We start from the raw sequence: 23,095 nt of genomic DNA on the forward strand, positions 1-23,095 counted from the left end.
TGCTCTAGCTTGGTGGGAGAACTACTGCTCCGCCGCCCAGGATGCCACCACTATCACCTGGGATGAGTTCGTGACAGAGTTCCATCGCTATCACATCCCCGCAGCCACCATGAAGTGCAAGGCGGATGAGTTCCGTGAACTTCGCCATGGCAACAGGTCTGTGGAGGAGTACACCTATCAGTTCATGGAGCTGGCTCGTTATGCTCCAGAGGAGGTGGACAAGAACGAGAAGAAGCAGGATATGTTCAAGAAGGGGTTGAATGCAGAACTGAGGACCCTGCTTACTCCTCAGATCTACCACAACTTCAACACCCTGATGAACATGGCCATCCTGACTGAGAGGGCCAAGGCAGATGAGCGGAGGGACAACAAATGTCGATTCCTGAAAAGCAAGGTTCACCAGCAGGACCGATTCCAGAAGCCGAGAAGCTTCGGTCACCTGTTGCGCAGGTCCCAAGCTCCCATGCAGTACCGGACCCAGTTCCAAGCATCCAGTTCTCATCAGACCACTGCCCCATTCAGGAGCCAGAACCCTATTAAGGCCCCACAGAGCAATGCCAGCCAAGTCACCGGCAACAGCAGTTCATGCTTTAACTGCCGTGAGCCAGGGCATTTCATCGCCAACTGCCCATATTCCAACAAGCCAACAGCGTTGGCCTTCTCCAACTCAGTAGCTGGACCAAGGGCAGCATTGTCAGGAGCCAACCATGTGCCATTCCACAGCAACAACAACCCCAACAACAATAACAACCAGCAGATGAGGTCGCCCCAGCTGTCATTTGGACAAGCCCGTGTCAACCACATCAGTGCGCAAGAGGCTCGCGAAGCTCAGGGCGTGGTACTTGCTGAGTTTCTAGTTAGCTCAGACTTGGCAACAATACTTTTTGATTCTGGGGCATCACATTCTTTCATATCCTCAAGCTTTGTGGAAGAGCACAATATACCTACAGTACTACTAAAGTTACCCCTATTAACCCGAACTCCTGGAGCTGACATTCGGTGTCAACTAGGTTGTTCCCGGGTAAGGATCAATTTAAGTGGGGTAGAATTTTTAGCGGATCTAGTAGTACTTAAGTCTGAAGGGATAGATGTGATTCTCGGAATGGATTGGTTAAACCTGCATGATGGTCATATAGGGTGTGCTGATAAGGTAGTGCACTTGACCAATCGAGACGGTGTGCAAGTGACCTGTCACACTCGAGGAAGTGGCCCAGACCCCATGGTTTTTAGCATGGATATCAAGGCCATAGAAGAGGTCCCGGTAGTGAGTGAATACCCTGATGTCTTTCCTGAAGAACTACCTGGAATGCCCCCAGACAGGGATATAGAGTTTGTAATCGACCTTATTCCTGGAACCTCCCCTCTAGCCAAGAGACCCTATAGGATGGTAGCATCTGAGTTGGCAGAATTGAAGAAACAGTTGGGGGAACTGCAGCAGAGTGGTTTTATCAAGCCTAGCTCATCCCCGTGGGGCACCGCAGTACCCTTTGTCAAGAAGAAAGATGGAAGCATGAGGATGTGCGTGGATTATCGCGCACTAAATGAGGTCACTATCAAGAATAAATATCCTCTCCCCAGAATAGATGATCTGTTTGATCAGCTGAAGGGAGCCAAGTATTTCTCCAAGATAGATTTGAGGTCAGGATGCCATCAGCTCAAGATTAAGGAAAGTGACATCCCGAAGACGGCCTTTCTCACCCGTTATGGTCAATTTGAGTTCACTGTGATGTCTTTTGGATTGACCAATGCACCTGCTTACTTCATGAATCTTATGAACAAGGTGTTTATGGACGAGTTGGATAAGTTTGTCCTAGTCTTTATCGATGACATACTTATTTACTCCAAAAGTGTCCAAGAGCATGAGCAGCATATACGGGTGGTGTTAGAAAAATTGAGAGCCCACCGACTCTATGCTAAATTCAGCAAGTGTGAATTTTGGCTTGAGAAAGTGGCATTCCTTGGTCATATCCTGACCGCGGAAGGGGTCGCAGTTGATCCGGAGAAAGTTGAGGCTGTCTCCAACTACGATACGCGGATACTTTACAAAACTCGCGTACAAGTATTGGATATCGTATCGGATACGGATACTCCGCGGATACGTTCGGATACATATCCTGGACGTATCGGACAATTTAGCAATTTCCAAATAATAAAAATAAACCAGATACTCGTGGGATACCTATGGGACACTTCTCCGATACCCTCAAACCCTAACACCACTCAATCGCTTCGTATCAAAGCCCTCTCTCGTCCCAATTCGCGTAGCCGCAACAGCTTGCTGCTTAGTGCTGCCCGGCCACTCGCCACCCCCACCGGCCGCCATCCAGAGAAGCGCCACTCAACACGCGCCGGCCAACGCCTAGAGCAGCGCTGCCGCTGGTCAACACCCACGGCCCGGACACCTCCCGCCTGGAGCAGCGCGCCAGCGCCGCTCGCACCCGCTGCCCGGAGCACGAGAGCAGCGCCGCTCATCACTCCCTTGCCATCACCACTGCTAGGCCACCCGCCCGTGCCTCCTCCTAGTCCTTCCCCTTCCCTGGTGACTCCGAGATTCCTGATTCCTCTGCTTCCTCCATGTCTGAAAGTACGAATGCTTCTACATCCACTCATAGTGCTGAAAGTGAAGAATTTCCTGTTGCCAACAATCCTGCTATTGCAAATTGAGTCTTGGCTTCTGCTCGTGTGATTCCTGCAGACGACGATGACAAGAAGCCCCTATGGAGGTATGTTCAGATTATTGAGAAAACTAGAAAGGGTCAAGGGGGCAACGCAAAGATGAGATGTAGACTTTGTAACAAGTGTTTCCAAGGAAGTTACTCTAGAGTTAAAGCACATCTGTTAAAGATTTCTGGTTTTGGGGTTACATTTTGTCGAGTGGTGATTGTATATGTTCTTGAACAATTGCAAGCTGAACTTTCTGCTGCAAATGTTGCTGCCGAGAGGAACCTTCCTAGAGATATTCCACTTCCAACTGAGGGCAATGAGAAGATGAGGAAGAGGAGGGGTGTTTCGGCTATTGAGAGTAGCTTCAATGTAGAAGTCCGTAGCCAGCTTGATGAACTGATAGCTAGGATGTTCTACACAGCAGGCCTGCCTTTTAATCTTGCACGTAACCCATATTTTAGGAAGGCTTTCATGTTTGCTGCCAATCATCCAATTGGAGGATATGTCCCTCCAAGATACAACAAGATGAGGACAACTCTTCTTGTGCAAGAGAAGACAAATGTTGAGAGACTGCTGCAGCCTATCAAGGCAACATGGAATTTTAAAGGTGTGAGTATTGTATCAGATGGATGGTCAGATGCTTAAAGGCGCCCACTCTTGAATTTCTTGGCTGTGACGGAAGATGGTCCAATGTTTCTTAAAGCAATCAACACTGAAGGAATATCCAAGACCAAGGAATATATTTCAGAGAAGATGCTAGCTGTAATTGATGAGGTTGGGGCACAAAATGTTGTGCAAGTGATCACTGATAATGCTGCCAACTGCAGAGCTACTGGTATCATTGTTGAGCAGAAGCACCCTCAGATTTTCTGGACCCCATGTGTCATGCATACTCTGAACCTTGCCTTGAAGAACATATGTGCTCCTAGGGACATTGAGGATGAGCTGCATGATGAATTCCAATGGATCAGTGATATCGTTGGAGATGTTAGCTGTATAAAGAATTTCATCATGAATCACTCCATGAGGCTATCCATGTTCAATGAGTATAGCAAGCTTAAGTTCCTTGCCATTGCCGAGACAAGATTTGCCTCTGCTGTTGTGATGTTGAAGAGGTTTGTGGCTATAAAAGATGCTCTTTCAGTGATGGTAGTGAGTGAAAAGTGGACTGCCTACAGGGAGGATAATCCTGGTCCGGCTCAATTTGTGAAGGACAAGATTGTGAATGATGTGTGGTGGGATAAGGTGCGCTATTTCCTCAGTTTCACTGATCCTATCTATTCTATGGTGCGGGCAGCTGATACTGACAAGCCATGCCTCCACTTGATATATGAAATGTGGGACACAATGATAGAGAAGGTGAAGAATGTGATATATCGTTATGAAGGGAAAGAGCCACATGAAGAATCCACCTTTTACTGAGCTGTGCAAGACATCTTGGTGAGCCGTTGGACAAAAAGCAATACCCCCTTGCACTGCTTGGCACACTCACTAAATCCCAAGTACTACACTGAAGCATGGATCAATTAGGTTCCAAACCAACAAGCCCCCCACAATGATGAGGAGATTTCAGAAATGAGAAATGCTTGTTTTAGGAGGAATTTTTCTGGTGAGGAATTAAAAAGGGTCAAGCAACAATATGCTAATTTCTCTTTGTTTAGACCTGGATTCAATTCATTTGATTCACTTGAGGATAGAACTTATATGGATCCAAAGCAATGGTGGGGAATTCATGGTCATTCTGCTCCAGAACTGAAGAAGTTGGCATTTAGATTACTTGGCCAGCCAACATCATCTTCTTGTGCTGAGAGAAATTGGAGTACCTATGGGCTGATTCATAGTTCCTTGAGAAACAGGTTCTAGTTCGACCTTTTATTGCTGTTTTTTTAAATCTCAATTGTTTGACACCTCTAGTTAGATTCCTAATTGCAAACTTGCAATTGACTTCGTAGGCTCAATCCTGCATGTGCTAAGGATCTAGTTTTCACACACCAGAACTTGCGCCTTCTTTCTAGAAAAACTGAGGAATACAACCATGGTCCATCAGCAATGTGGGATATTGGAGCTGATACTTTTGAAGCTAATTTTGAGGGTGGTGTTGATTTCCTTGAGCATGCCGATCTGTCACTTGATGAGCCAGACCTTGAAAGAGTTCTTGAAGATCTTGGGGCACTGGGTCTGACTGAAGATGTTGGATCAAGTGACTGAAAGACTTCTTGATGATTGCCAATTTGTCATGGCCAGTTGCCGTGCATGCATCATCACTTCATCTATTATCGTTTTATCATTTCATCATGTAGTTGTGTGTATGTTGAACCTAAGTTTGATTGTTTGAATAATGGCCTGAACGTTATGCCCTGAACAATATTATGTTATGTAATATTTATGGTCCATGCAGTGTGCACTAATTTCTAGGTGGATTTATTTTTTATTTTTTATATATATTGCCGTATCCCCGTATCTGTATTTTGAGAAAAATGTCATATCGGAGTATCGCCGTATCGCGTACAGGTATCCGTATCCACGTATCCGTGCAAGATAGGTCTCCAACTGGCAGCAACCTACCAATGTCAATGAGATCAAAAGCTTTCTTGGTTTAGCTGGGTATTACAGGAGATTTATTGAGGGATTTTCCAAGATAGCCCGGCCCATGATGGAGCTGCTTAGGAAGGATAAGAAGTTCACCTGGATAGAGTCCTGTGAGAGAAGCTTCCAAGAGTTGAAGAAGAGGTTGACAACGGCCCCAGTGTTAACCTTGCCGGATATTCAGCGGGACTTCGTCATCTATTGTGATGCATCTCGACAAGGTTTAGGATGTGTCCTCATGCAAGATGGGAAGGTAGTGGCATATGCTTCCCGCCAACTGAAGCCTCATGAGCAGAATTACCCAACCCATGACTTAGAGTTTGCAGCCGTAGTGCATGCCCTCAGGATCTAGAGGCATTATCTGATTGGGAATAGGTGTGAGATATCTTCACCCAACCAGATTTAAACTTAAGGCAAAGAAGGTGGTTAGAATTGGTTAAAGACTACAACCTGGAGATCCACTACCACCCCGGCAAAGCTAATGTTGTAGCTGATGCCTTGAGCAGGAAACCTATGGACAGCCCGGACCCGAGAATGCCCGTTTGCAAGAAGAAATGGCCCGGTTAAATGTGCATATTATTCCCCAGAATACCAGCCGCAAGCTAAGTGTCCAGCCCACCTTGGAGGATAAGATCCGAGAAGCCCAAGGTTCAGATCAAGACCTAGTGAGAATCCGCAAGCAAACCGGAGGGAATAAAGCCCCAGATTTCAGAGTGGACGACAAAGATACCTTGTGGTACAAGGACAGAATTTGTGTTCCCAAGGAAGATGGATTCCGGCAAACCATCCTGGATGAAGCCCATAACTCAGTGTACTCCATCCATCCCGGGTCCACCAAAATGTATATGGACTTAAAATAGAAGTACTGGTGGAATGGGATGAAGGCGGACATAGCTCAGTTTGTTGCCCATTGTGATACTTGCCAAAGGGTCAAGGCCGAACACCAGAAGCCAGCAGGCTTACTGCAACCATTACCTATCCCTGTTTGGAAATGGGATGAGATCGGTATGGATTTTGTAGTGGGCTTGCCCAAAACTCATAAGGGCAATGACTCCATATAGGTAATAGTAGACCGACTCACTAAAGTTGCTCACTTACCCGTACGGACCACTTATGGTGGAGAAAGACTAGCTCGGATATATGTGGACAATATAGTAAAGTTGCATGGTGTGCCTAGCAGGATTGTTTCGGATAGAGGGATCCAATTTACCTCTAGGTTCTGGAGGAGTCTGCATAAGGCGTTGGGCACCAAATTGGATTTTAGTTCAGCCTATCACCTCCAGACCGATGGCCAAACAGAGCGAGTAAATCAAATCATGAAAGATATGTTGAGAGCATGTGTCCTTACTTATGGCAAGGAATGGGAACAGAGTTCACCCTATGCAGAGTTCTCATACAACAATAGTTACCAAGCCAGTTTGGGCATGTCGCCATTTGAGGCCCTCTACAAAAGAAAGTGCAGGACCCCTTTGATGTGGTCAGAAGTGGGAGAACGCGCTCTAGTCGAACCTATCTTTATAAAGGAGGCCGAAGATCGAGTGGCTAAAATTAGAGAGAAGTTGAAAGCAGCACAGTCTAGACAGAAGAGCTACTCAGACAAGAGGAGACGGGAATTGAGTTTCAATGAGGGAGATTTTTTCTACCTCAAGGTTTCCCCAATTCGGGGTACTCGAAGGTTTCAGGTGCAAGGAAAACTAGCCCCTCGGTATATTGGACCATACCAGGTGTTAAAGAGGGTTGGAGCTGTAGCATACCGTATTCAACTGCCCAAAGAAATATTGGATATACACCTGGTATTTCACGTCTCTCAGTTAATAAAATGCTTAAGAGTACCGGAGGAGCAAGTATCGGTGGATACAATAGACTTGCAAAAGGACCTTCGGTATCAAGAAGTACCTATCAAGATTCTAGACACCGTCACCAAGAGGACAAGGAATTCCGTAGTCCGGATTTGCAAAGTCCAATGGAGTAGACACGGCGAAGAAGAAGCTACATGGGAACGCAAGGATGCGTTAAAGAAGGAATTTCCCCATCTCTTCAGGATTCAGCCGAATCTCGAGGACGAGATTCAATTTAAGTGGGGTAGGTTTGTAACATCCGCAAAAATCACCAACGTAAATCACCCGTTAAAAATCACTTTCAAAATCTTGTTACCGTTGAGCTCCCGAAAATCCAAAATCTTCCCAGAGATTTCGCCGTCCCGGCACCCAAAGCCGACAGCCATCATTTTACCCTCTCCCGTAATTTTCACTGCGTGCCGGTCGACAGACCGCCGCGCGTGCTCCGACCGTCCTCCGCAATCGCCGCCTGCTCTTCTTTTCTTTTTCCTTTCTCACCCATTTCTTTTCTCTTTTTCTTTTCCCCCTTCTCTTTCTTTCTTTCTTTCTTTCATTCTTTCTTTCTTTCTTTCTTCTCCTTCCTTTCTCCTTCCTTCTTCTCTTTCTCCCTCCTCCTTTCTTCTTCGTGGTGCCCAGCGCCACTCCTTTCTTCCTGGCGCCTAGCGCCATCCTCCCGGCCTCCTCTGGCACCCGGCCCCCCTGGCGCCCGGCCTCCTCTTGGAGCCCGTCCCTGGCTGCCCCGGGCCCCCCTGCCACGCCTACACGCCAGCCCTTCCGGCCTCGGCCCGCCTGCGCCGCTCTTTCCCCGGCGCCGGCCCCGCCGGCCCTAGCACCGTCGGTGCGCCTGCCGCCCATGCTGGCCCCCACCTCGCACTGCGCGCTAGCACCTCCTGGCGCACACCCGTGCCTACCCGGCCCCCGTCCCGCGCCGCACGCCGCCGGCTCCTTCCGGTCGCCGGCCCCTTCCCGCGCCTGCCGGAGCTCGCCGGCCCCCACTTCACCAGCTGCTCCCCACCTCCTCGCCGGCCTATAAAAGGAAGGGAGATGCCCCAGCCACCACCACCACATCTCGCCCCCTCTCCCGGACACTAGCACCCGTCTCCCTGCGCCCAAACCGCCGCCTGCACGCCGTGCGCCGCCGCCCCTATCCACCACCCGCCGAAGCTCTCCCACCACTGCCACACCCAAGGTAAGGGGCAAAACGGAGCCCCCTCACCCTCCTCCACCTTTCCCCACCGTGGGGCTCACCGCCGGCAAGGCCCGGCCCGCCGGCCGGCCGCCGTCGAGCTGCCCCCCATTCTCCCTGGGTAACCAGGGAGGAAGAAGATAGGATTTCCCCAAATTTTGATCTAACCCCCACTTTCCCCTATTTCGCGAAATAACCCTTCCACGTCTCTCCAAGGTTGTTTCACGGATGTGCCCTTCCACTTCCAAAAATATTTACAAATAGGTCCCTGATTTCTCGCGGTTTAGTTCTAAACCCTCTTTTAAGCCCCTAATACTCTGTTAACTCGTCATTTCATGCGCCAAACTTCCTCCAATTAATCCCAAATTCGACCATGTCATCCTCCACAATACCTCCACCGAGACATATCCAAATTTATGAAAATACACATCCTATCTATTTTTTGTTCACATTCTCTATTCGAAGCTCAACGGGTAAAATCTTATTTTTCTTTTTATTTATTGTGTGCTCGTTTGTGTGTGCCGTAGATCGCAGAGTACCCGAGGAGGAGTTTGACCGCGAGCCCGAGCCCGAGGACCAGCACCACGAGCAAGAACTCCCGGAAGGCTTTGAGGACGGCAAGTCCAATCTTACCCTTTGATGCATGTTTATTACTAGTTTTTCAAACACAACCTATTAGCCTGTTTTATAAAAGTGCATATTGTTTTATTGCAAGACATGGTTGGATAGCCACCCCTTGATTGTTATGACTATTTCTTGTTGTCCTAGCATTATCTCTAAATATGACTTGCTCTGTTTGGATGATGATTGCTGCTAGAATGCTTAGGACCTTGTTACTCAAATTCAATCATGACTGCAATGGTTCATTTAGAGAATAAATGTGTGAGTGTTTTCAAATGAGAAAATAGGTTTTCGGGTATAAAGGCAAGAACTGCTTAGATGAGATGGATGGGTGTTTCTTGTGTGAAATGCCAGAATGTTGAGCTCGTACCTTAGTGGTTGAGCAAGGTTGGGGGATATCCATCTTGTCATGGTTAAGGACCGAGTTGATGTGTCATCGTGCCTAATTCAACCATCGTGCAACCACTCGACCATTGTATGGGCAACGGCTTAGCATAAATCCCACTAGCTAAACTGTTAGTCTTCAGGTGACCTGGTGAGCAAGGGATGTTGGAGGTATGCCCTAGAGGCAATCATAGAGATGATGATATTCCATTTGTATCCATGATTTGTATATTGTGTTCATTGAATATCCATTAAAGGCTACTTGAATTGAAGATGGAGTTTCGGGCATCCGAAGTTTGGAACGTTAGGACGCTTAACTCTGTTTTGCAGGGTGTATGTATCTTGTGATCAGTATGGCCCTTTGTGTATGTGATGCATGTGTGTAACTCATTCGTGACCTGCGTGTCGCGTGTACGGCAACACGGCAGGAGCCATATGTGTTGTCACTTTATTGTATTTAATGGTCTGCGTACCAATCTGTGATGATCCAAGCAACTATGTAATCTTCATTACTAGTTTTTTACTAGCTATTAGGCGTAATAGCATGTTCTAGTTCTTGGAGGACTCATCACCAGGAGGATGGCGCACATGGAACATGGAGATGGAGATCACCATGGTGAACAGGTTCTATGGAGATGGAGATCACCATATGAAAACAGGCCATACTGTGTCACAACTGTGTGAATGCTATTCTGTTTATGTTTTACTTTCTGCATGCTGTTATGTTAAAAGTAGAACGATCCCTCAGAAAGTTTAAGTTAGTATGCCCTCCCAACTAAAACTTGCACCGTCCCATGTCTTGTACAATTAGTGGTGGGTCTATGAAATTAGGGTACCACTAGTTTTCCTTGACTAGACGGGTTTGTGTCGGACACTTACACGCATAAGGGTTGGTTTGCTTAACAAGGTTATCTTAACGGTTAAGGACCTTGGGGTATAAAGGTTGGGCGCTGAGACATGGAGATGTCACCCAACAACAGGAGTCATATGTGATATGATTAGCAAAAGTTGCTTACCGATCTACCTTGTTTCCTAGCGGTGATGCTAAAGCTCACTAGTAGACTTGTTAGTTGTGGATCCTGAATCACTAAGTTTCAATAGAGGGATATTGATTTTAGTGGGAGTAGATTCTATTAAAATAGTTTAATATGATTTGCTCTATCATGGATACGTTTGTCTTAGTGTATTTTGCATTACTTTTGTTGTAGATTAAATGGCACCTAGCAGCACTACACCATTTGCTTTGCGTTCGGTCCTTGAGAAGGACAAGTTGAATGGAACAAATTACTCAGATTGGATCCGTAACCTGAGAAATGTTCTTAGGGCTGAGAAAAAGGAAGATGTTCTAGACAACCCACTACCAGAAGAACCTGCTGATGATGCACCCGCTGCTGCTAAGAATGCTTACAAGAAAGCATGTGATGCTAACCTCGAAGTAAGTTGCCTTATGCTTCCTTGCATGGAACCCGAGCTGCAGATGCAGTTCGAAACAAACCATGAGGCGCACGATATGATCGTGGCGCTTAGAGACATGTTCCAAACACAGGCCAGGACTGAAAGGTTCAATGTGTCTAAGGCCTTTGTGGAGAGCAAGCTAGCAGAAGGCGCAGCAGTAGGACCACACGTAATCATGATGGTTGGTTACACTCAACGGTTGGAGAAGCTGGGCTTCCCACTGGGCCAAGAGTTGGCCAATGATTTCATTCTTTCGTCTCTTCCGCCTAGCTATGGGAACTTCATCTCGAACTACCATATGCATGGGACGGAGAAGGGTCTGAATGAGCTGTGTGGCATGCTTAAAATAGCAGAGGCAGACATCAAGAAAAGCGCTAGTACCAGCCATGTGATGGCTATGCAGAACAAGCCTAGCTTTAAGAAGAAGGGCAATTCTTGGAAAAGAAGGGCAAGGCTGGAACGTCCAAGCCAAACCCAGCGCCCAAGGTTAAAGCTGGACCTGGACCTGCTCCAGACAAAGAGTGTTTTTACTGTCATGAACTTGGTCACTCGAAAAGAAACTGCAAGCAGTACCTAGCTTTGTTGAAGAATGGTGGAAGTAAGAGTACTTCCACCTCAGGTACGCTTGTTGTTAATGTTATAGACAACATTTTTCTCGCTGATACAATTATTAATTCTTGGGTATTTGATACCGGATCGGTTGCTCATATTTGCAATTCGATGTAGGGAATGATAAGAAGTAGAAGCGTGGAAAGAGGAGAAGTTGATTTCCGCGTGGGTAATAATGCAAGAGTTGCTGCGTTGACCGTCGGGACGATGCAACTCCACCTCCCGTCAGGATTTATTATGGAGTTGAATAATTGTTATTTCGTTCCTAGTTTAAGTCGAAACATTTTGTCTCCTTCATGCTTGATGAAGGATGGTTATTCATTTGCGAGTGAAAACAATGGTTGTGTGATCTCTAAGAATAATATGTTTATGGCTTTTGCACCCATTGTGAATGGATTATTTGTTTTAAATCTTGATGGTTCACCTGTCTGTAACGTAAGTGCTAAAAGGCCTCGGCCTAATGATTTGAGTCCTACCTACTTGTGGCATTGTTGTTTGGGTCAGATAAGTGAAAAGCGCATGAAGAAGCTCCATTCTGATGGACTTCTAACTTCGTTTGATTTTGAATCATACGAGACATGTGAGGCTTGCTTGCTAGGCAAGATGACCAAGACGCCTTTCACAGGTTTTACTGAGAGAGCAGTAGACTTGTTGGAACTCGTACATAGCGATGTATGCGGACCAATGAGCACGACGACTAGAGGAGGATTCCAATACTTCATAACTTTCACTGATGATTTTAGTAGATATGGCTATGTGCCTCATCAAGTAGACATAGCCATATCTACTAAAATCATCAGTGAAAGTTATGAAGTATTGGAATCCTCCTCTAGCCGTCGTGCTCATTGGTCCGCATACATCACTATGTACAAGTTCCAACAAGTCTACTGCTCTCTCAGGAAAACCTGTGAAAGGCATCTTGGTCATCTTGCCTAGCAAGCAAGCCTCACATGTCTCGTATCATTCAAAATCAAACGAAGTTAGAAGTCCATCAGAATGCAGCTTCTTCATGCGCTTTTCACTTATATGACCCAAACAACAATGTCACAAGTAGGTATGACTCAAATCATTAGGCCGAGGCCTTTTAGCACTTACGTTACAGACATGTGCCTCATAAGGATTTAAAACAAATAATCCATTCACAATGGGTGCAAAAGCCATAAACATATTATTCTTAGAGATCACACAACCATTGTTTTCACTCGCAAATGAATAACCATCCTTCATCAAGCATGAAGGAGACAAAATGTTTCGACTTAAACTAGGAACGAAATAACAATTATTCAACTCCATAATAAATCCTGACGGGAGGTGGAGTTGCATCGTCCCGACGGTCAACGCAGCAACTCTTGCATTATTGCCCACGCGGAAATCAACTTCTCCTCTTTCCACGCTTCTACTTCTTATCATTCCCTGCATCAAATTGTAAATATGAGCAACCGATCCGGTATCAAATACCCAAGAATTAATAATTGTATCAGCGAGAAATATGTTGTCTATAACGTTAATAACAAGCGTACTTGAGGTGGAAGTACTCTTACTTCCACCATTCTTCAACGAAGCTAGGTACTGCTTGTAGTTTCTCTTCCAGTGACCAAGTTCATGATAGTCAAAGCACTCTTTGTCTGGAGCAGGTCCAGGTTCAGCTTTAACCTTGGGCGCTGGGTTTGGCTTGGACGTTCCAGCCTTGCCCTTCTTCTTCCAAGAATTGCCCTTCTTCTTAAAGCTAGGCTTGTTCTGTATAGCCATCACATGGCTACTACTAGCACTTTTCTTAATGTCAGCCTCTGCTGTTTTAAGCATGCCACACAGCTCATTCAGACCCTTCTCCGTCCCATCCATATGGTAGTTCGAGATGAAGTTCCGATAGCTGGATGGAAGAGATGAAAGAATGAAATCAGTGGCCAACTCTTGGCCCAGTATGAAGCCCAGCTTCTCCAACCGTTGAGTGTAACCAACCATCTTGATTACGTGTGTTCCTACTGTTGCGCCTTCTACTAGTTTGCTCTCTACAAAAGCCTTAGACACATTGAACATTTCAGTCCTGGCCTGTGTTTGGAACATGTCTCTAAGCGCCACGATCATATCGTGGGCCTCATGGTTTGTTTCGAACTGCATCTGCAGCTCGGGTTCCATGCAAGCAAGCATGAGACAGCTTACTTCGAGGTTAGCATCACATGCTTTCTTGCAAGCATTTTTAACAACAACAGCTGCATCATCAGCAGGTTCTTCTGGTAATGGGTTGTCAAGAACATGTTCCTTTTTCTCAGCCCTGAGAACTATTCTCAGGTTACAAATCCAATCTGAGTAATTTGTTCCATTCAACTTGTCCTTCTCAAGGACCGAACGCAAAGCAAACGGTGTGGTGCTGCTAGGTGCCATTTAATCTACAACAAAAGTAATGCAAAATACACTAAGACAAACGTATCCTTAATAGAGCAAATGACATTAAACTATTTAACAGAATCTACTCCCACTAAAATCAATATCCCTCTATTGATACTTAGTGATTCAGGATCCACAACTAACAAGTCTACTAGTGAGCTTTAGCATCACCACTAGCAAACAAGGTAGATCGGTAAGCAACTCTTTGCTAATCATATCACATATGACTTCTGTTGTTGGGTGACATCTCTATGTCTCGGCTCCCAACCTTTATGCCCCAAGGTCCTTAACCGTTAAGATAACCTTGTTAAGCAAACCAACCCTTATGCGTATAAGTGTCCGACACAAACCCGTTTAGTCAAGAAAAACTAGTGGCACCCTAATTTCATAGACCCACCACCAATTGTACAAGACATGGGACAGTGCAAGTTTTAGTTGGGAGGGCATACTAACTTAAACTTTGTGAGTGATCATTCTACTTCTAACATCACACCATGTAGAAAGTAAAATATAAAGAATAACATGGACACAGTTGTGACACAGTATGGCCCGTTTTCTTATGGCGATCTCCATCTCCACAGAACCTATTCACCATGGTGATCTCCATCTCCATGTTCCATGTGCGCCATCGTCCTGGTGATGAGTCCTCCAAGAACTAGAACATGGTCTGACGTCTAATAGCCAGTAATGAAGATTACATAGTTGCTTGGATCATCACAGATTGGTACGCAGACCATTAAATACATTAAAGTGACAACACATATGGCTCCAGCCGTGTTGCCGTACGCACGACACGCAGGTCACGAATGAGTTACACACATGCATCACATACATAAAGGGCCATACTGATCACAAGATACACACATCCTGAAAAATAGAGTTAGGCGTTCTAACGTTCCAAACTTCAAAGGCCCAAAACTCCATCTTTCAAGCCAAATTTGGAAAATCTAATTTTGCCGAAAATGGCAAAGCCTTTGAATTTCATGTGTAACTTTTTCTGTAGATCAATTTTCATATAAAATTCACCCCGATCCGAGATCGTATCAAAAAGTTACGGCTGTTTTACCGAAGCACACGCACACGGCGAAATTCCGACACGGCAGTAGATCCAATCTACTATTGTGCATCTCATGCGCCTGGCGTATGAACCTGGATTTCGATTCGACCAATCACATTGATCTTCGCTTGCTGCAACTGGCATTACGTGTATCACTTAACTCCGATGGTGAAAATTCAACCGGTAGGAGTATGTTGTTACACAACCATTGCAGCAAGAATACGAAAATAGGACATAGATCAAACTGAAAACTCGCATATCTCCATATGCACATATCCCGAATCCAAAATAAAATAGCTACGGCTCTGATACCACTGTAGGGATACGAGGTAGGCTACGCTAGCGCAAATCAAAATTTCTACCATGTAAACCAGGAAAACTGCCATATATGGATCATGGGACTACCACTCGACGCACTGGTGCGGAAGATGTAGATTCGCGTCGATGCAGCGAAGTCGATCAGCATAGTCGAACACGTAGTCGATCACGTCGACGTCGAGCAGCTCCTCAGCAAATCGTCCACGTGCAGCAAGTCGTCCTCGTGCCGCGGCTCGTCGTCGGCTCGCCGTGGCTCGTCGGCTGATCATCCAAGTGCTACAAGCGCAACACCTCCAAGGTATCCACACGTGCAGGGAGGAAGCGTCGCAAGCCAGACTGCTAGGTCCGCGAGTTGCAACAGGCGAGGGCGTGGGAGGCGCGACAGATGTGATTCGCCAAAAGGTGTTAACCCTAGGGCGCCCCCACCCCTCTATTTATAGAGGTTCCTAACGGGCTTCTGGATTCGAGGCCCATTAGTACTTCTAAATTTAATCCAACTTGGATCACATCCGAATTGGGCTTCCAGCCCCTTAAGTGTGTGACCCTATGGGTTTGGATACGTATAGACATGGCCCGAGTACTCCTACTCGGCCCAATAGTCGGTAGCGGACTCTAGCAAGACGTGCTAACTCCTATACGCACACGAAGATCATATCAGACGAACCGTCACAACGTCACGTACATGTTATTCCCTTTGCCTCACGATATTTGGTCTAGCTCCAAGCCGACCACTCTTTCTCGATCCTGTGATTTGGAATCCCTTTGTAGGTTAACTCTTAACCGTACGTAGCATGGCCATGCATTTTCAGATCCGATCACTCGAGGGCCCCAGAGATATCACTCTCAATCAGAGAGGGGCAAATCCCATCTTGATTGACCATGCCTCATAGCATGCTTCTTGAAAAACTCGAAAGCTACCTTTTTAACTACCCTGCCACGATGTAGCGTTTGATAGCCCCTAAGTAAGTCGATCCACATCTTGAGTACATGCGACAATCTCAGGTCTAAGGACAAAGTGTACATGTTGTGTGAAGAGAGAACTACTTCTCGTGTTGGGTCAGTCCTAGCACATATCTCCACATGTGCCTACATTATTAGTTTAACATCCCCATGTCCATGACTCGTGAAACATAGTCATCAACTAATACATGTGCTAGTCTAATATTCATGTGTGTCCTCACATGAACTCCGACTAGGGACAACTTTAGAATAACCATACAGGTAAAGAGTTTCACATACAATTCACATAATTGCAAATCAATTCAAGTAGCCTTTAATGGATATTCAAGGAACACAATATAAATCATGGATACAAATGGAATATCATCATCTCTATGATTGCCTCTAGGGCATACCTCCAACACCTGTGTGGTCCTGCACACCAGTACGGTCCTTCATCGGGATCACATCTTTGCCTGTTATCCCACCAATGCAGATACTCAGCATGCTTGACCCTCCAATCATTCCCCTTGTATCTCTTCTTTCAGTCGATCCTGCATTACAAATTATGCAAGTTATTAGCCTAACATATTCCATAGGTCTATTGAAGAAGCGAGGTGGGTAATGATTCCGGCATACCTGTGCAATGCCTGCGAAGTCAAGAACTCCGTGGGAGGGCACGTTTGCATCTTACCAAACTGCCGCATCACCCTATGCGGCAAGTGCATCTCAACGACGTAGTACAAGATCAGTGGAGTCATGGACCTCCACAACTGCCTGTCTGTGTAGCACATAAGTGAAAATATGATCTCTCTCAACCTTCAAAATTTGGTAAAAACAATAGTTAATTGATAGGTGATTATATGCAATAGAGCTTAAAAAGACTATGGTGACCAAATTACTTGGTTTTGCGTGACACAGTCAATCTTGTTTGTGTAGGACTTGCAGCGTCTTTCCGGAGGGCCACGTACAGGCTGCGCATGCTTCCACACATGTACGAATGTGGGAAAACAATCCTGTCGTTGCCAAGGCTAAAAATTCAAAGGAATCCGATTGTTAGCAAGGTATAGAAGTTTTAAGAACTGCAAAGCGGAAACGAGAAGTCGTTGTACTATCTTACCTCGACGCGAAGACGGCAAGGTCGACCCACGGGCATTCACTCCCAAACCCAGATCTGCAGCAGAAATGCACACCCTCCAAGATTTGAATCCGTAGCAGTGTGTCTACAAGCATCACACAGTTGCCTGTACAGCCAGGCGAGCACCGCTAAGACCCAACTGTATAAACGGATGTTGTCCCAATCCTGACCCAAAATTGGAAGAACCATCTACGACACCGTGTTGCCGACTGCATCAGGTAGGAGGAAGGTGCTAACAAAGTGCCACAGCCAAACACGAGTGTGCCTCTGCACAAGCTCGTCATCTCCTCCCGGAGGGCACACGCTGAACACCTCCCTCAACCATGCGAAGCTCACACCAGAGGTCTTCTTCAAGTTGTCTCCCTCCTCGAGCTCAGGAGGTCTAATACTAATGTGCATCTCTACCATGTCATGCCAATTCTCACTCTGTATGATCCCTGTCACTAGAAGCCCCTCCAGTGGAAGACCGAGGATCATGGCGACGTCCTGCATGGTGACGGTCATCTCACCACATGGGAGGTGGGAGATGTGAGTCTCCGAACGCCACCGGTTGACCATAGCGGTCAACAAGGATCCATCTATTAGAGGGAGGCCCGCTACAACCTGAACAACAATGTCCAGAAATCCAACTCTCTGCAGGTACAGCATGTAGCGCTCATCCCACCTAAGTGGAGAGTGCACTCGCGCTCGTAATGGCTTCAATTCCTGCAAAACAACCAAAATTTAAAATAAGATATTTCTTACCATACAAGGAAATGGAAACAGATGGAAAAAGGTTCTTTGCAAAAAAATGGAAACCAATGGTATCATATGAAATGGTATATAATCATTCAACTACAAATAACAATAGGTAGTGAATGGAAAATTTTATAATCTCACAGGGTTCCCTTACATAAATGTAAATGACCAGTTGCATTTGAGAGACAGGAGTGTTGCTAGTTCAAAAAGGTAATTAAGACTGCATATAATTTTTATCCTTACATTTGTTAAATTCTCCTCTAAGCTGTAGAAAGGAGCATCACATTTGTTAAATTCTCCTCTAAGCCTACATTTGGTAAAGAGCATCATACCATACACATTTCAACCAAAAGGATATGAATAAATGAAATGTGTAGGCTAGATTTCAAATTTCAATAACTGAAAATCTTATCTTGTCTTTTCTGATTTAATACTTCATTATTTTTACTTACCTATGGTTTCATGCACGAACCAGTTCATTTGAGAGCTTAAACAATTTAGAAAATGTGGGCAGTATTCTTCTACACTTCTAGCTTCATGGAAAAATAAAATGTAAAGGCTGCCACTCAAGTTTCAGTAACTGTTAATCTTTTCTTTGTTAATTAAGCTTAAGTTCTGGACACATGATTTGGAAATGTATGCCAAATTAAACTCTTGTTCTTGGAGCTTAACTTCTATAAAATAACTTCCAACATAGTTTGGTGAATAAGGGCTTCAGAATAAGTCAGTTTTTAAGAAGATCAAGGAGCTAAATCATATATCAATGTCAGAAGCATCAAGCTTTTCTTATCTTTTAAGCTGAAACAAAAGCTCTCATAAACCAATGCTGAGTAATTAGAAGGCAAATTCCATGCAAAACAAATAGTAGGCACATGTAGTAAACCACTGTCAAAAGACAAAATCAGCTTAGAAGTTATAATTGTAGCATACTCATACATCAGTAAACAAATAATTAGCAAACTTTATTTGAGGGTAAATATACATAAAAATCGCACATAATCTCATTCATATAATATGTAGTACCTCGTGGAGGTCGGCGAGGAGGTGGCCACGGTGCTGCAGGTCGTACGCGGCAGCACCGCGGCCACAAGAAGTGGGTACACTGGGGCCGCCATCCTAAAAAAGAATAAATAACATTCGTTAGTAAAAAGATTCATTGCATGATAAGTAGAGTAACAATGAAAATTTACTATCAATAAATGCTATAATGATAACCATGCAAAATATGACCTCCGCGACTACCCTCATATTCGAAGAACGTTGCCTTCTATTTTTCGCCCTAGATTTCTTGCCCTTAGATTTCTTCTTGTGGCATGTGCAATTCTTAATGAACTTGTGGCACTTCGAGCAATGATGTTCCAACCTGTCCACATCAAAATCACCAATGCCATAATCTGCTGAAAGCCTCCCTTGCGACTCGTCCATGTCACCTCTCAAACGCTTCTTCTACCTCCTACCTATTTTGTTTCTCTTCAAATTGGGGTTTGGGACGTACTCTACCCCTTCATATGGCGACAATTGTGATGGATCAAGGTAAGGTTCAAAGCTTAATTCCCAAATTCTAATGGTGTGCTCCATAGAGTTCAAGGGTGACATGTACAAGGGGCTTTCATAATTAAGACCTCTTGCCTTGCAAGATGTAATGAAGTGTGAACATGGAAGGTGCAATAATTGAGGAACGTTGCAGGTGCACGAAACTTAGTTGAGATCCACTCTATAGTGTCAGCCTCCATGGCTCTCACCGGCAACGTTAGTAGTACCGGAACCTCTTATAGAATATACCATTCTTTCTGGCCCGTACGGTTCTGGTAATTGGTTAATGGACCTAAGCTCAGCCTCTGATATATGTTCATGTGCAACCTTACCAATCCTATGACCTTCATTCAACAGTTCACGTGCCTTTTGCCATCTGTCCACAAAATAGGCATTGCATTTTTGGAAGGAGTACTCAATAATTCCGGATACGGGCCTACTTCGGATGCCTTTGAAAACAGCGTTTAGGGATTCCGAGTAGTTTGTGGTCATAATACCCCAACGCATCCCTCCCTCATCGAAAGCCTGCGCCCATTTGTCCTTATCCTCTAATTCAACCTTCAACCATTTTTTTGCGTCATCGTTCAAGTCGTTCACTAGATCTTCCAACTTCTCATAAAATTCTGTCTCTGTATGTACCATGCATAAAGTCTTCAACTTTCCAATCACGTCCTTGTTCTTTTGCCGATGCCACATGTTGGCGGCAAAGTGCCTCGTGCAACACCTATGCACAAGCGGTGGAAACCCTTCCATACGGTCGTTCACACAATTTAGGAGCCTATGGTGCCTATCTGAGATCATACATACTTGCCATGATAGTCAAAGTACGTGTCGCCGAACGAGTTTCATGAACCATGACCAACTGTCGTTGTTCTCATTCTCGGCCAAGGCAAAAGCTAGAGGGACAAGCTATTGTTCTAGATCTACTACAACTGCCATTACTAGTGTACCCTTATACTTCCTGGTTAAGAATGTATCATCCACAAGTATCACAGGATGACAATGTTGAAAAGACAACCGCATTGAGGGAAGCACCAAAATACCCTTTGGAGCACATGCTTCAAAACACCATTGTTAGGCTGCGTCATGCCGCATGAGTCAGTGAACCATTTAACCTCGGGATTGTAGTAGGCCATAGCTGTGAGTACCCTAGCAACCATGCCATAGGACTCCTTCAAGTCCCCCCAAAGCAGGGCAACGGCGTGTTGCTTCGCCCGCCATGCCTTTGAATACTTGACATGGTATCCACTAAAGGCGAATATGGACTCCACGAGGGATGGTACCGATGTCTTGCTGTCGGCACGGACAATGCCTAGGATGCGCTGCCCAAGGTACTTGGCTGTGCACTGGGCGTGAACTCGCTTTGGCTGTGATGAATGACAAGTATGCGGTGGCACAACCTTTAAAATCCTCCATTGTCCGGTGCTTCTAATTACCTGAGACGATACACGCCAAAGGCATCCTTACTTGCACATGACATCGTACCTTACGTTCTTGTCAGAGTGAGCTACGTTGAAAGGCCTATATAACCTTACTGCATAGTCAAGCCAAGAAAAACTTGAGCTCCTCAAGACTTTTGAACTTCATTTCCTTCTTAATCACTGGACTCTCACTAAAGGATATCCCGTCGGAATTCACCATAGTAGATTCACATATAGCTTTGTGGACCATAGTTATGTCCTTATCATTGGGAACGGATGGCAGTTCGACATCATATTCTTTCAACAACCGCAATTTGTTATGGTTGTAAGAAAAACATTCGTCCATACGACTAATGGCTTCTACATCATGCATGGTTGCAGTGTTGACCTGCGGCCCATCCTCCTCAGATTGTGACTCCTCCTCTTACATTCAGGCCCCTCACTCTGAGATTGTGACTCCTTCCTCTTCATCGACATCTTCTACCCCATCATCCTCAAATTCACCATCTTCGGAACCTATTAATATATCATCATCATCTATATTTGCTTCATCCCGCTCAAAAGTATCATTGGGAAAATCATCATTCGCAATGGTCAAGCCAAAATCAGATTGTGTTTCACCTAATTTGTGCTGCAAAATTTCTAATTCTTGGGCACCATTACGATTCACTACCGGCACTTCAACTCTCATGGGAACATTTGGACTAGGCATACGAAAAATTTCAACTACCACCTCCAAACATGCAACATTTGATTGCTGAATTACATCCTTATATTGCTTCCAATTTGAATCCGATGCCAAGTTCATAACAACATAACGAGCTTTAGTTTTCCCACAATCAAAACGGCCTCTAAATGTCATCTCATCCACTCTACATCCATACTTTCTCATTGCACGGTCAACTAAATCTTTAAAAGTTGGAGGAGCATCAAACAATTCCACTACCTCATTCATATTTTCAAACTCCCCATTCTCTTTCACAATCCCACCATCAAACATACGAACTAAATGATCCATCTACAAAATACAAACACTTTACCATAACAATTATAGCAAGTATATTATGAAATAAACATATTGGACATATTAATTGGACATATTGCAAAAAAAACCTACCAATGTCATGTACACTGCACAATTGCATGAATATCTACCTAAATCGAAGCATGCAACAAGTTCTACACGTCAATATCGCAGCCAGAGAGTCTAGTGCGTATAAACTAAGCATCATCCAACACATAATAACATTGCATTTCAATAAAATTTCAAATCAACAACCTAACCCTAGATCACCTAAATATCCTCCGATCTACCAAACGGAACGGTAAAACAAAGGAAAAAGTTGGGGGATACCTTCCAAACGAAGTGGTGAACAATTCTAACTACTTTCCTCAACCGAAATCACCGGATTTGAGGGGATTGGGGGGTGGCGGCGGCTGACGGCGAGGGAGTCGGTCGGGCTCGGGGTTAATAGAGGAAGAAGAAAGGAAGAGAAGAGGAGGAGGGAAGCTAGCGCGCGCCTATATGACAGGCGGATTGGCACGGCAAGCCCCAGGCCACGTCAGCGTCGCACTAGCGCGGCCTCCCACGCCACGCCAACGTGGCACCTTTGCCGCGGGTTTCCTGCCGCGTCACGAGTACTGTCACGAGCAAAAGGGTCACCAAGTGCAAAATAAGTTGTGGACCGGTCTTTTTTTAAAATATTTTTAAAAAAATTAAAAATAAAAATATTTTGAATGATGTGGCATTCGCGTATGTAGTCCAGGTCACATCGTATACCGTACGCTTCACTTCTTTCGATGCATACGCCTCCGTCGGGCAGTGGGACATGTTAGTGGGGGGCGGAGGTCCACCGTACTCGTGCAGAAAAAAAGGCCTTGTTTAGTTCACCCCCAAATCCCAACTTTGGCACTATGCAAAAAGAAGATTCCCCATCACATCAAACTTGCGGTACATGCATGGAGTACTAAATATAGACCAAATTAAAAACTAATTGTACAGTTTTGTTGTACTTTGCGAGATGAATCTTTTTAGCCTAATTAGTCAATGTTTGGATAATAATTTACAAATACAAATGAAACGCTACAGTGTTACTACAGTAATTTTGGCATCCCAAAGTTGGACAACTAAATAAGGCCAAAATACACTACAAATGTACCGTCTCTTCTCTTCCCAACCATTTCGAATGCATTTGAACGTCTCTCTCCGCTCCCGTCTCCACC

At 45.1% G+C, this 23,095-nt stretch overlaps 1 pseudogene; it reads left to right on the forward strand.

Moving 5' to 3' along the window:
• Positions 1-2,574: 2,574 nt before the first annotated feature.
• Positions 2,575-5,021, forward strand: LOC117839635 (uncharacterized; annotated as a pseudogene).
• The last annotated feature ends 18,074 nt before the right edge of the window (positions 5,022-23,095 follow it).

Source organism: Setaria viridis, chromosome 1, assembly GCF_005286985.2.
Source record: "Setaria viridis chromosome 1, Setaria_viridis_v4.0, whole genome shotgun sequence".
Classification (NCBI taxonomy): Eukaryota; Viridiplantae; Streptophyta; class Magnoliopsida; order Poales; family Poaceae; genus Setaria; species Setaria viridis.